Source organism: Callithrix jacchus, chromosome 7 (assembly GCF_049354715.1).
Source record: "Callithrix jacchus isolate 240 chromosome 7, calJac240_pri, whole genome shotgun sequence".
Taxonomy (NCBI): Eukaryota; Metazoa; Chordata; class Mammalia; order Primates; family Cebidae; genus Callithrix; species Callithrix jacchus.
Genome location: NC_133508.1, coordinates 59,904,577 through 59,918,172, shown reverse-complemented (window position 1 = coordinate 59,918,172; position 13,596 = coordinate 59,904,577). Strand labels below are relative to the sequence as shown.

General features: G+C 48.2%; 1 protein-coding gene across 16 annotated transcripts in view; it reads left to right on the top strand.

Moving 5' to 3' along the window:
• Positions 1-547: 547 nt before the first annotated feature.
• Positions 548-13,596, top strand: part of LUZP1 (leucine zipper protein 1) — a 96,152-nt gene continuing 83,103 nt past the window's right edge. For 6 of the 16 annotated variants that reach the window (XM_002750409.7, XM_035308100.3, XM_078330716.1 and 3 more), the window contains exon 1: positions 10,813-10,903. The gene's annotated coding sequence lies outside the window, so the exon portion shown is untranslated. Of the gene's footprint in view, positions 717-1,000; positions 1,200-8,031; positions 8,133-9,336; positions 9,473-10,334; positions 10,449-10,812; positions 10,904-11,777; positions 12,095-13,596 lie in introns of those variants that run through there. The other 10 variants (XM_078330712.1, XM_054258895.2, XM_078330713.1 and 7 more) reach the window with 6 other exon arrangements.

Genomic DNA, 13,596 nt, shown 5'->3' with positions numbered 1-13,596 from the left:
AGAGGCTAAATTTGCACTCGGTGGAAGGCTCTAGAAGGGGTCATGAAAGGTGCCTCCTATCAGTCCTTCTAAGAGTGAACTTCCAGGTAAGATTCCCTAGTCACCTTTAAGCACTTACTTTGTATCAAGTTCTCAGTAAGGCTCTGAGAACCCAGAAACAAATGAGACAACGTCATGGCCCTTCGGTTACTCAACTGAAATGCGGAAGCAGCCTAGAAAAAGTCTGAGCTCTGGAAACAGGAGACTGGAGCTTAATTCCTAGCTCTGTTATTTCATAGCTGTACAACACTGGAGAAGCCGCTTGGCCTCTGCTTCTGTTTCCTCATTTATGAACTAGTAACAACAGTTATCTTCATCGATTATAAGAACCCAATGACAAATTATACCCGGAGCATTTGTAGCACAGCGCCTGGTATGTAGTAAGCAGGTTATTTTATTAGTAGCAATATTTTTATGATGACCTTGGATAAGTCACTTCATTTTTCAAAGCCTCAGCTTGCTCATCCGTAGGATGGAGTTAACACTGACATCACGGGGTTGGAATCTTGCTGTGTCGTGGGGTCCGGAGCTGCCATTTCGTCTCTCCACTTCCTCATGGGGTAAGTGGGTCGCATCATGCCCACTTGATCGTGGACGGAAACCAGTCCCATTCAGCGCAGAGGAGGAACCTGAATTAACAAGGACGCGATTTCCTGGCTGCGCTCCCGGGGAAGGAGGTTTGCGCTGGGTCCCATCCCCCGGCCGGTCCTGCTCAGGAAATGCGGAGAGAAAGCCAGGAACCAGGCCTGCCAGGCCCTGCGGCCCCTCAGCGCCGTCCCTCCTCCCGGCCCTCGGTTGCAGGAAGCCGGCTGGCGGGAACGCCCTGCCTGGTGGGTGGGAAAAGCCGAGAGTGCGCCCGGCTCCGGCAGCTTCCCAGGCCCGCGGCGGGCGGCTTGGAGCTGTCACTGCGGCAAACGGCAAACACGCCGGCCCCCTCCCCCGACGCCCGCCTGCCTGGTGCAGTCCGCCCCTGAGTATTTCATGAAGTGCCGCAGCCGGATTCATGGCTCACTGGCGCAGGAGGGGAGAGAGGCTGAGTCCTGCCAGTGCCAGCGCCCCACTCGGCATGGAGCGCACGCCACGGGGGGCCGGGCTGGGGAGGGAAGGGTGTCCAGCCCTCTCTTTTGGCAGGTGAGATGCTGAGGCCTGAGGGTTTCTAGGTAAGTGTTCAAGGTCATGGCTAGTAAACTGCGGGGCCGGGATGCAACTCGGGGTCTGTTGCACCCTAAAGTTTGTGTCTTGGGTCTGTGGTTCTGGTCCAGGTTCTTGAGGTGTTTGCGGGGCGGCGGCGGCGGGGAGGGGGGCGGGTATATTCTTGCAGCACCTCAGGAACCGAAGTTCTGTACCTGGGGTCTACCGATGGCCTCTCAGAGGTCTGTGGACCCCTTGAAATTGTGTAACATGTAGTGTCTGTTGCGTTTTTCTTTGAAGTTTCAAAGGTCTCAGTAATCCAAAAAGGGTTAAGAATTATGGGTCTCTGCAGGGCATAGTGGTTTACGCCTGTAATCTCACCACTTTGGGAGGCCAAGGTGGGAGGATTTCCTGATTCCAGGAGTTCAAGACCAGCATGAGAAACATAGTGAGACACCCCCCCCCTTCCTCTTTACAGAAAATTAAAAAAATTAGCTGGACATGGTGGCACATGTCTCTGGTCCCAGCTATTTTGGAGGCTGAGACAGGAGGATTGCTTGAGCCCAGGAGTTTGAGGCTGTGGTGAGGGGTGATTATAATACTGCACTGCAGCCTGGGCCACAGAGACCAGACTCTGTCTCAAAAGACAGAAACCAAAAAACAAAAAATTACAGCTCTCCAAACCCACTATGAGGACTCCAGCTTCAGGAGGGATTGAGGTTCCTCTATGTCTGTAGTCTCTTAAGAATATTTCTGCAGGGCCCCGGCTGTTACTCTGTAGCAACTTGGGGACCTCTACAGGATCTCGGATCTTTCTACTGGATCTTGAGACTCTTTCTGTAGGGTCTTGAGATCTCTCTGGGGATTTGAGGTCTTTATGGGGTCCTGGTGTCTCTTCAGTAGTTCTGAGAATCTCACTATAAGGTCTGATGGTCCTCCATAGAATGAGTTCTAAGTCTGGGTCTCAGGATGTCTATGAACTCCCTGAAATTGTAGGTAAGATTTTAAATTGTATAAGATTTTCTGTCTGTATACATGGAATTCTGGAGAGAGGTTTCATAGATTTCACCAGATTCTCAAAAGGATCTGTGATTTCCCCCAAAAGCTGGGACAAAAATATTGCTTTAGAGCATGCATTTGGACAGGCTTTACTCCTTTCTCACCAATAAAAGTCAAGGGAGTAGGGGATGGGGCACAGTGGCTCACACCTGTAATCCCAGCATCTTGTGGGAGGCTGATGCAGGTGGAGCATTTGAGGTTAGGAGCTCAAAACCAGCCTGGCCAATATGGTGAAACCTAGTCTCTGCTAAAAATACAAAAGTTAACTGGGTGTGGTGTCACACATTTATAATCCCAACTACTCAGGAAGCTGAGGCAGGAAAATCGCTTGAATCCAGGAAAATCGCTTGAATCCAGGTGGAAGTTGCAGTTAGCTGAGGTCACGCCACTGCACTCCAGCCCAGGTGACAGAGCAAGACTCCATCAAAAAAAAAAAAAAAAAAGTCAAGGAAATAAAAGATGATAAAAGGTGGAGGAAGGAAATAAAAGACAATGTTTCCTAGTAGAGTATGGGCTTTGGAGTCAGACATTCCTGGGTTAAAATCCCAATTTTCCCACTTACCAGTTGTGTGACCTTGAGCATGTTCCTTACCCTCTCTGAGCCTCCAGGCCACCTCCTCTAGGAGCCTTCTTGGCTCCTCAATTCAGTTGCCCAATTCAGTTTCCCACCCTGCATCCCCCAATCCCTCCTGGCATGTGACCCGACGCTTTGCAGCACTTAATGCAATTGTTGTTAAGTAATGTTGTTTAATGTTCTGTTTCTCCACTCCTCCAGGAGGAGTCCAAGAAACTTGGAACTTTTGCTGTATTTCAGTCTGTGTAGTGCCTGGCACATGTTAGGCACTCAGCCATTTCTTGTGAAATAAATAAAAGATCAAAGGAATGGAGGGATGCAGGCCAGATACTGTACAAGGGGCAGAAAGGGATCAGAAATTAATAAGCATGATTCCTATTGTTGAGCAAGTCCCAGGCTGGAGGGGGAAATAAGATGCGTGTGAGGAAGACTAAGTGCGCTAATGGGGGAATAAACACTACGGAGGAAAACACCGGGCGGGGGAAGCAACCAGACATCCAAAGATGAGTGAGACCTAGTCCCTGAAAAGCTGATATGCCTTTCTTTTGCATTATATGATACAATTTACAAAGCACTTACCATATATGAAATAGTTGGGTATACATTTGTTCTGCAGAGGTGGGAAAACTGCTCCTGAGAAGAGTTCGATGACTTGCCCAAAGCCATCCAGTCAGTAATGGCTACCAGAGTGCATACATTATTTGTTTTGGAATACAGCCCATTTCCTCCAGGACTTGGGCTTTGATACTGCACATGTTTTGGTTGAGATCCTACTAGATGTGTGACCAGTAAGTGACTACCTGTCTGAGCCTATTTTCACAGTCTGCAAGATAGCAATAATGACCCCCTGTAATCTTTAAGGATAGTATATGCAATATACTAGCAATAATGACCCCATAAGCTTTAAGAGATCGTATATGTAATGTACCCAGCATGATTCTTGGTTCAGTGTAAAGGATCTATAAATGTTTGTGGAATGAATGAATGAATGAATGAAATGCATGTAGTAGTGGTTGCCCTGAGACATGAGGAAGCAAAGGAATGGAGGGAACTTAAAATTATGCCATTTTGGGGATGGTAGGAGAATTGAGGGTGATTTTATTCCTTCCTATTGTCTCACTTTCTGTGATTCTTGGCAGCCTTTGCACTGGCCTCAACCATACTGGGTAATCATTGATTGTTTGCAAACCAACAAAAGTGAGCCAACTCCAGCTTGGTTAGCATTTTTTTTGATGTATACCTTTACTGCCCTTTTTTTTTTTCCTGATGACACAGTAATGGTGCTCCTTGTAAAAAATTAAATTGCAGAAAGATATATGAGTGAAAATGAAAGTGCAAGTTTAGGCATGGTAGACACAAGGTACTGACATATTGTGATTCTTGGGAAGGTGTGAAAGGGGCCTAGGACACAGTGTGATGGTGAATTTGATGTGTCAATTTGACTGGGCTAACGGATGCCCAGATAGCTGGTAAAACATTCTTTCTTTCTTTCTTTCCTTTTTTTTTTTTTTGAGACAGAGTCTTGCTCTATAGCCCAGGCTAGAGTGCAGTGGCACAACCTCGGCTCACTGTAACCTCTGCCTCCCAGAGTCCTGGTTCAAGCAATTCTCCTGCCTCAGCCTCCCAAGTAGCTGGGATTACAGGCATGTGCCACCACGCCCAGCTAATTTTTGTATTTTTAATAGAGACGGGATTTCACCATGTTGGCCAGGCTGGTCTTGAATTCCTGAGCTCATGATCCGCCCGCCTCAGCCTCTCTAAGTGCCGGCCGTTAAACATTATTTCTGAGTATTTCCAGGAGAGATTAATATTTGAATTGGTAGGTTGAGTAGAGAAAGCTACCTTTTAACAATGTGGATGGGCATGATCCAATTCATTGAGGGCCTGACAGAACAAAAAAGAGGAGGAAGGACAAATTTGCTCTCTCTCCTTGAGCTGGAACATCCATCTTCTCCTGCCCTTGGACATTGGAGCTCCTAGTTCTCAGACCCTTGGACTCTGAGACTTACACTAGCACTCCTCTGCCCACAAACCCCCATTCTTAGCACCACCAGCTTTTCTGGTTCTCCAGCTTGTTGAAGGCAGATTGTGGGACTTCTCTGCTTCTATAATCTTGTGAATCAATTCCCATAATAAATAAATTTAATGTATATAGATATATACACATATATCTATATACATTATATATATCTATATACATTAAATTTATTTTATGTATCTCATGTATATACGTGAGATATATGTGTATATATATATACATCTCACGTATATATAATATACGTGAGATATATGTGTGTGTGTGTGTGTGTATATATATATATATATAGTGAGACCCCCTCATCCTTACTATTGGTTTCTATTGGTTCTGTTTCTCTGGAGAACTCCAACTAATACAGACAAAGAGAAAAAAAAATTATGCCTGCTTAAAAGTCTATTTGTCCTGGCCTTGTCATGGTTCCTAGGACTTCTATTAGGTGTCTTACTTTTGGCTTGTAGCATTGAAAGCTCAAACACAACCAAGGGCTAGAGCGAGGGGATAAAGTGAAAATTGTCTCGGCATGGGCTTTCCTGGAACCCCCTGAAGAATGAGATGAAATCTGTGGGACTTTCTATTGCAGTATGCACAGTTGGGTCTGATGCCACTGCTGGGATACCTTACAGCTGTATTTTTATCCCTTTTCCCCTCCACAGCAAAGTCTTTTTTGAAAGTTCTCAAACTTATACACACAGAGAACAGCAAAGCAGGCTAGGCACAGTGGCTCAAACCTGTAATCCCAGCACTTTGGGAGGCCCAGATAGGGAGATGGCTTGAGCTCAGGAGATGGAGACGAGCCTGAGCAACATGGCAAGATCCCATCTCTACCAAAAATATGCATTAAAACATTAGCTGGGCATGTTGGCAGACACCTGTTGTCTCAGCCACTTGGGAGGCTGAGATAGGAGGATCACTTGACCCTGGGAGGTGGAGGTTATAGTGAGCCAAGATCATGCCACTATACTCCAGCCTGGGTGACAAAGTGAGACTCTATCTCAAAAAAACAAAACTAAAACCAAAACAAACCCAGCAAAGCAAAAAGAAAGACAAAAGCTGAAAGTTCTCTATTTAGCTCTTATTTATGTATTAGAGACAGGGTCTTTCTGTGTCACTCAGGCTGGAGTGCAGTGGTGAGATCATAACTCACTGCAGGTATGAGCCACCATGCCTGGCGGTGGCTCACACCTGTAATCCAGCACTTTTGGGGGCTGAGATAGGCAGATCACAAGGTCAGGAGTTCTAGACCAGCCTGACCAACATGGTGAAAACCTGTCTCTACTAAAAATACAAAAATTAGCCGGGCGTGGTGGCACAGGCCTGTAATTTCAACTACTTAGGAGGCTGAGGCAGGGGAATTGCTTGAATCTGGGAGGTGGAGGTTGCAGTGAGCCGAGATCGCACCACTGCACTTTAGCATAGGTGACAGAGTGAGACTCTGTCTCAAAATAAAAATAAAAACAAACAAATAAATAAAAAAAAATTTGGCTGGGCATGGTGGTTTATGCCTGCAATCCCAGCACTTTGGGAGGACAAAGCTGGAGGATCGCTAGAGCCCAGGCTTTCGAGGCCAGCCTGGGTAACATAGTAAAACCCCATCTCTACTGAAAATACAAAAATTATCTTGGTGTGGTGGCTAATGCCTGTAATCTCAGCTACTGGGAGGCTGAGGCAGGAGAATCGCTTGAACCTAGGAGGTGGAGGTTGCAGTAAGTCCAGATCCTGCCATTGTACTTCCCACCTTGGCCACTCAAAGCACTGGGATTACAGGTGTGAGTCACTGTGCCTGGCCTATTTAGTTTTTCTTTCTTTCTTTTTTTTTTTTTTTTTTTTTTTTTTGAGATGGAGTCTCACTCTGTTGCCCAGCCTGGAGTACAGTGGTGCAATCTTGGCTCGCTGCAACTTCCGCCTCCCGGGTTCAAGCAATTCTCCTGCCTCAGCCTCCCAAGTAGCTGGGACTACAGGTGTATGCTGCCAATCCTGGCTAATTTTTATTTTTTTTGTATTTTAGTAGAGTGGAGTTTCACCATGTTGTCCAGGCTGGTCTCAAACTCCTGAGCTCAGGCAATCCACCAGCCTCGGCCTCCCAAAGTGCTGGGATTACAGGTGTGAGCCACCATGCCTAGCCCTATTTAGTTTTTTTATAGTCCACATACTTTTCTATGCATATACTAAGCATATATTTCAAATTATAACTATAGAATATTACTACACTTGTAATTCAGCAACTTACTCTTAGCTCTTTTCACTTAACCATGCCATACCCAATAGACACGTTTTATTGCATAATCATATAAATCTATATTTGTTTTCCGGCCAGGCGTGGTGGCTCATGCCTGTAATCCAAGCACTTTGGAGGCCAAGGCAGGTGGATCGCCTGAGGTCAGGGGTTCAAGACCAGCCTGGCCAACATGGTGAAACCCTGTCTTTAAAAAAAAAATTTTTAAAAAGACAGAGAGAGAGAAAAAAAAACAAAAAAACAAAAAACAAACAAACAAAAAACCCCTATGCCTTTCCTTTTACTAATGGAGCCTCTTGAGGGCAGGGCTATTATTTAGCTCTATTTCCAGTTCAGAGTCCAGCCTATGGGAGGTCTTGCTGGGAGGACGAGGACATGTTCAAACAGTAACAGCAACCACTATATCCTGGCATGAACTAGCTAATGGGCCCTGAACTAAGCTCTTTCACATGTTTAACCAGAACAGGCACTGTGAGAAAGGTACTATTATTATTTCCATTTTGCAGATGAGAAACTGAGGTGGAGATTTAAAAGCTCAAGGTTACATAACTAGTAAGTGGTGGATCTGGGTTTTGGATTCCGATCTTTCCTGTGCCAAAGGTTTTGCTATAATTAAATGAATACATCGTTGCTGGGATCAAGGGTCCTGGGGAGAAAGTTCTTTGTTCAGAACCTCCCTTGTCTGTCCTGGGTTTTTCCTTCCAAGGGTTTGTAGTACTTGGAATCGGCTTTAGCCCTTAGGAGCAATTCAGTAAAGTTCCTTCCTTTGCCTCCAGCAATCTTATGGCCGTGCTTACTTTTCACAGGAAGTGGTGTTTTTAAATCTTTTTTCTAAAAATAAGCTATAATTTATTAGGGGCTTTTGAGGACTTGGCCAGGCATTTCAGGATAACCTTGTGCCTGCCTGCAGCATAGGAAATTAATCAGAACCCCAAAGTTGTTCCCCTCCTCCCACAGGCCAGAGCTCTGGAAACACCCAGTGCCTCATTGCAGCTCTCCTAGATGACTGCAGAGATGCCAAGGGCAGTTTAACACAGATCCACATCTCTATAAAGAAGGTGAGAGGAGAAAGGCATAAAGCAGAAATAGGTCAGCTCAGCTGAACTCACATCTGTTCATGCCTGGATGAGGGTTAAACACACTGCTATTGGGGATTCAGAGCAGGGAGGATTGCCTTCTGGCTGGGGGAAACTGGGAGAGGAGACAGCAGGGGAAGAGCTTGAGCAACGGGTCAAGCTTGGAGGCGTGCTGAATGACAGAGATGCCCTGGGGCATCAGATGTGACTCTGCAGAATCCATCTGGGGGCTGCAGACTGGAGTGCTGGTTCCTATTTCAATGGAAACGCTTTGCCGGGCCACTTTCAGCAAGCCTCTTCCTTTCTCAAGGCCTAAAAGTCTTTCACATGAAATGATTGGGTGGATTGTCACAGGGGTGCAGTGTGGTGTTAGGAACTAGGAATAATACTGATGATAGTAATAATATATATAGTATAATATATGTATATATTTTGAGACAGGGTCTCCATCTGTCACCCAGGCTGGATTGTGGTGGCAGTATCATGGCTCATTGCAACCTCCATCTCCCAGATTCAAGGGATCCTCCCACCACAGCCTCCTGAGTAGCTGAGACTACATGCGTACCACCAGGTCCAGCTAATTTTTTTATATTTTTTGTAAAGACAGGGTTTTGCCATGTTGTTCAGGCTGGTCTCAAACTCTTGTACTGAAATGATCCTCCCAAAGTGCTGGGAATGCAGGCATGAGCCATGGTGCCTGGTCAATATAATACTATTGAAAATAAGAATGACAGGGGCCTGGCATGGTGGCTCACACCTGTAATCCCAGCACTTTAGAAGCCAAGGTGAATGGATCACCTTAGGCCAGGAGTTTGAGACCAGCATGGCCAACATGGTGAAATACTGTCTCTACTAAAAATACAAAAATTAGCCAGGTTTGGTGGCTAGCACCAGTAATCCCAGCTACTTGGGAGGCTGAGGCAGGAGAATCTCTTGAACCTGGAAGGCGGAGGTTGCAGTGAGCTGAGATTGCACCATTGCACTCCAGCATGGGTGACAAGAGAAAATCTGTTTTGAAAAAAGAAAGAAAGAGAAAGAAAGAAAAGAATGACAATCATATTGTTTGTGAAACATTGTGCCTTATGCTTTCCATACAGTATCTTAAGTGATTTTAAAACAAACACCACAAAAAATAAAAATAAACAAACAAACACCGCAAGACTATATTATTATCCCCATTTTACAGATGAGAAGACTGAGACTCAGGGACACCTAGTATGACCCTGTAACATATGATCCCAGGCTTTTTTGGCATCAAAACTTGAGCTCCACAAACATGTGTGGCTTCTGACCTCCAGGAAGTGCTAAGAAACAAATGGGAGGTGAGTTGGTTATAAGTTGTAGCGCTCATGCCCAGATGAGGGTTAAACACACTGCTATTGGGGATTCAGAGCAGGGGGGATTACATTCTGACTGGGGGAAACTGGGAGATTAGACAGCAGGGAAGAGCTTGAGCAAAGGGTCAAATGTGGGAAAGCAGTGGGTGTGCTAAGAGAAGTTTGGATAAACTTTACTCTGTGTGTGTGTGTGTGTGTGTGTGTGTGTGTGTGTGTGTAAAGGTAGGAAGCGATCATACCAGACCAGGGCTTGGGCCTTTATTCCATAGGCAATAAAGAACTTACACAAGAGATGTCTCAAGAGACCAACCATGCTGCTGTAGTCAGAGAGGAAGCAGCTCTCAGCTCATCTGTGTCCTGGCTTGTGAATGCTGCTGCGTGCCAGCGTGTGGGAGGGCATCCGCAGCAAGAGCAGTCTCTGGCTATGTCCTGTGCTATGCTGGGTGTGGGTCTTGGGCTGTCTTCGAAGCCCTCCTCCCAACTTGTCTGGGCCCTAGATACGTTTTAGATAGTAGAATTACAGGAAATATGTCACAGAAGTATCAGAAGGGATTTTGAGATCATTTGGTTATTCCCTCCTCTGATTTTAAAGTAGATGAAAATCTCGAATATAGATGGGAAAGTACTTGTCTAGCATCACACAATGAATTAGTAGCAGAGCTGGGGACTGGACCCATGCCTCCTAAGTCTGAGTTCCTTCTCTGCCTTTGCCGAGTAATAGAAATAGCATTTGTTGAGTCATTATTCCATACCAGGTCCTAGTCCTTTCCATTGATTATCTCATTTAATCCTCACAACCCCACTGAGAATGGCCCTCTTTTTTTTTTTCCTTTTCCGTTTGAGACAGAGGCTCATCCTGTTGCCCATGCTGGAGTAGAGTGGCACGATCACGACTCACTGCAGCCCCTGGGCTCAAGCGATCCTCCCACTTTAGCCTACAGGCGCGCGCCACCACGCTCGGGTAATTTTTGTATTTTTTATAATGGTAATGATGGTTTCCCCATGTTGTCCAGGCTGGTCTCGAACTCCTTAGTTTAAGCGATCCGTCCGCCTCAACCTCCCAAAGTTCTGGGATTACAGAGGTGAGCCACCACGCGGGCGAAAATGTCCCTCCTGAAAGCGTGAAGTCTTGTCTTCCATTGCGACTCCCAGGGCGCCTGCCTATCGCAGGACCTAGCTTGGGAGTCAATAAAAACTTGGCGGAGTTTAAGTCCCGGGAAGGAAAAAAAGGACGGAGGGGGCGGGGCCCTGCAGACCAATCCCGCCCATCACAATGACCCCGCCTTCCAGAACGCTGACGTCACCACACGGCCCCGCCCCTCATTGTCAGTCCCGCGGAGCCGGAGGAGGCGCCGGCCGCCGGGAGCTGAGCGCCGGACCCCTCTACAGGCGGGAGCGCGGTCCGGGGCCGCCGAGGTGAGGGTCCGCGGGACGACGGCGGGAACGCGGCTCGGCGGGCCGCGCTGGTCGCTTGGAGAGGAGGGCAGCGGGGATGGGAGACCGGTCCCCGGTGAGGTCGGGGCACCAGGGGCCACGGGCCAGAGGAAACCGCGGGCGCAGGCGGGGAGTGATGGGGGTGTGGAGTTGGGGGAGAGTTGGAATGGATTTTGGAGGAAGGGCTCAGGAGGGGACCTTTTGGGGCGAGACCCGCCGCAGGTTTGTGGAGTTGGAGGAAGACTGAGGAGATTTTTCTTCGGGAGGGGGAGGGAAGGTTCTGAGGAGACTTCTTGGTGGGAGCGAGACTCTAAGGAGAAATGTTTGGGACAGAGACGCGGAGAAGACATTTTCGAGGGGCCGGCGAAGAGTTTCGGAGGTCGAATTTGGGGTTGGGGGGCGGGGGCACGGGCCGGCTAGGGGCGGGGGGCGGCGGGGCGGCCGGGGAGTGGGCTGCGCGGGGCCCGGCGGGCACCGGAGGAAGGAAGTGATCAGACAGGAAGGGCCCGGGAGCTCCAGCGGGAGGAGGAGGAGGGCGGTTTGGGAGCGCGTCGGGCCAGCGTGCGGGGCCAGCTGCGGGCGCGGGGCGCGGGCCGGTCGGGGAGGGGTCCCGTCGCCGCCGCAGCAGCTGTCGGCCGCGCCGGCCCGGGTCCCGGGCGCTCCGCTGGTCTCGCAGCCAGACCGCTGGGCCGGGAAGGAATGCGAGGCATTCGCTTTGTTTAAGTTGCCAGTAGACAGTCCTTAGGACTAATTAATGGTGGAATCTGCAGGGGGACGCCGGCGAGCGGGGCAGGGGCCGCCCCCGCCCGCCGCGGTGAACTTTCCGCAGCGCGGGGCCCGCCTCCCCGCGCACCCCGGGCCCCCGCCCCGCGGCTCGGGCGGGGAAGGAGCCATGGCTTCCCGGAGCGCAGGAATGAAGTGCGGTTTCTGGGGCCGGTGGCCTCTGGCTGCGGATCCTGCCTGCAGGGAAGCCGGCGTCCCGGAGAGGCCGCGCTGGGGCTTCGGAGACCCGTTTAGAGCTCTCGGAGGTCCTTGCGGTTTCTGTGCATAACCTTGGAGGAGGCTCTGTGAGCGGAGAAAGACCGTCTAGCTTTGGAGCATCTGTTTCTTCATCGCGTCAGCCCCTTTCCTAACACTGCAGAGCTTGTTGTGGCTTGTTTCGGAAATGCCGAGGCCAGTGCTCACCCTTGCGGGTGGGAGAGGGGAAGAGATTAGGCACCCCCCAAACCCTTGCAGTGTGATTTCCAGAAGGCCAGAGACAGCTTGCAGCTCCGCCGTCGCACCTTCACTGACTCGAATGACCTTGGGGGAAAGATTGTGCTGCCGAGCCCCTGGTGCCTTATTTGTGGTTGGAGGAGAAGATACCCTGGACCTCCCTGCCTTTTGGGGATGTTTTGAGGGGTGGGGTTTGCTCAGGGTATTTCTTTTACAAACGGCTTGCAGTTCTGGCCTAAGGAGCTGGACTGCTGTCAGAGCCGGGAGTATTCAGATCACATAGTAAGATTTGACTACCTCAGATTAGGGAGGGAGGGGTTTGGATTTTAGGAGGACATTTATTTTTGGGGAATCTGGACGGTATGTTCCTCATTGCCTTCTGTCACTGTGTTTGCATCTTTGGTAGTATTCATGTAGTTAAATTGAATTACTGCCGTAGAAAATTCTTCTCTTGTCAGAAATAATTGTTTTGCTCAGAATTCCCCTGGGGGCAGATTAAGGTTTTGCTCAATTTACTCCTAGAAGAATTTTCCAGGTTTCTAAAATTAAATCACTTTTCTAAACATAGTAACTAAAGTTCTGGAAATAGTGAGCTGGGAAGGGAATGGGAATGGGTTGGAGTATGAAGAAGGCAGCAAACACAGGTTCATTGTTGACCAGTAATTAATAATACAGATTGTTAATTAGCCTTCCTTGATTATGAGGTATTTTCTTAAGATTAAGAAAAAGAAGCGTTGAGTTGCCTATTCCGTGCCCAGTAATTGTGCTAGGTGGTATATATTTTACAGTCTTCCCAATAATTTTGTGAGGTGGTAGTTGGCATTCCCCCCCCTTTTTTTTTTGAGACAGAGTCTTACTCTGTCACCCAGGCTGGAGTGCAGTGGCACAATCTTGGCCAACTGCAGCCTCTGCCACCCAGGTTCAAGCGATTCTCCTGCCTCAGCCTCCCGAGTAGCTGGGATTAAAGGTGCGTGCCATCATGCCCAGTTAATTTTTATATTTTTAGTGGAGATGGGGTTTCACCATGTTGGCTAGCTGGTCTCGAACTCCTGACCTGAAGTGATCTGTCTGCCTTGGCCTCCCAAAGTGTTGGGATTACAGGCATGAGCCACTGCTCCCGGTTTGCATCCCTGTTTTATAGATGAACAAGCCAAAGGTCAGAAAGTAAAGTGACTGTCCCAAGTTCACACACACCACTAGTAAGAAGTGGAGCTGGAATTCAATCTCAGGTCTTTGGTTGTCTCTCCACTGCCTTGGGAATCATGAGATCTTTGGCCTTTGACTCAGACTGGGTCACTGTGGGCCCTAGAATAAGTCAATTAAGTCTGTTCTCCAGTACTATTGCCTTTTCTTTCAGCAGTGTTGTCAGCAGGCTCTTGAAGGGTGCTTTTTTTTTTTTTGTGAAAAGACAAACATAAAGTTGTAGTAGTGATATGTATTGTTTGTCACTAGGTGTTTAC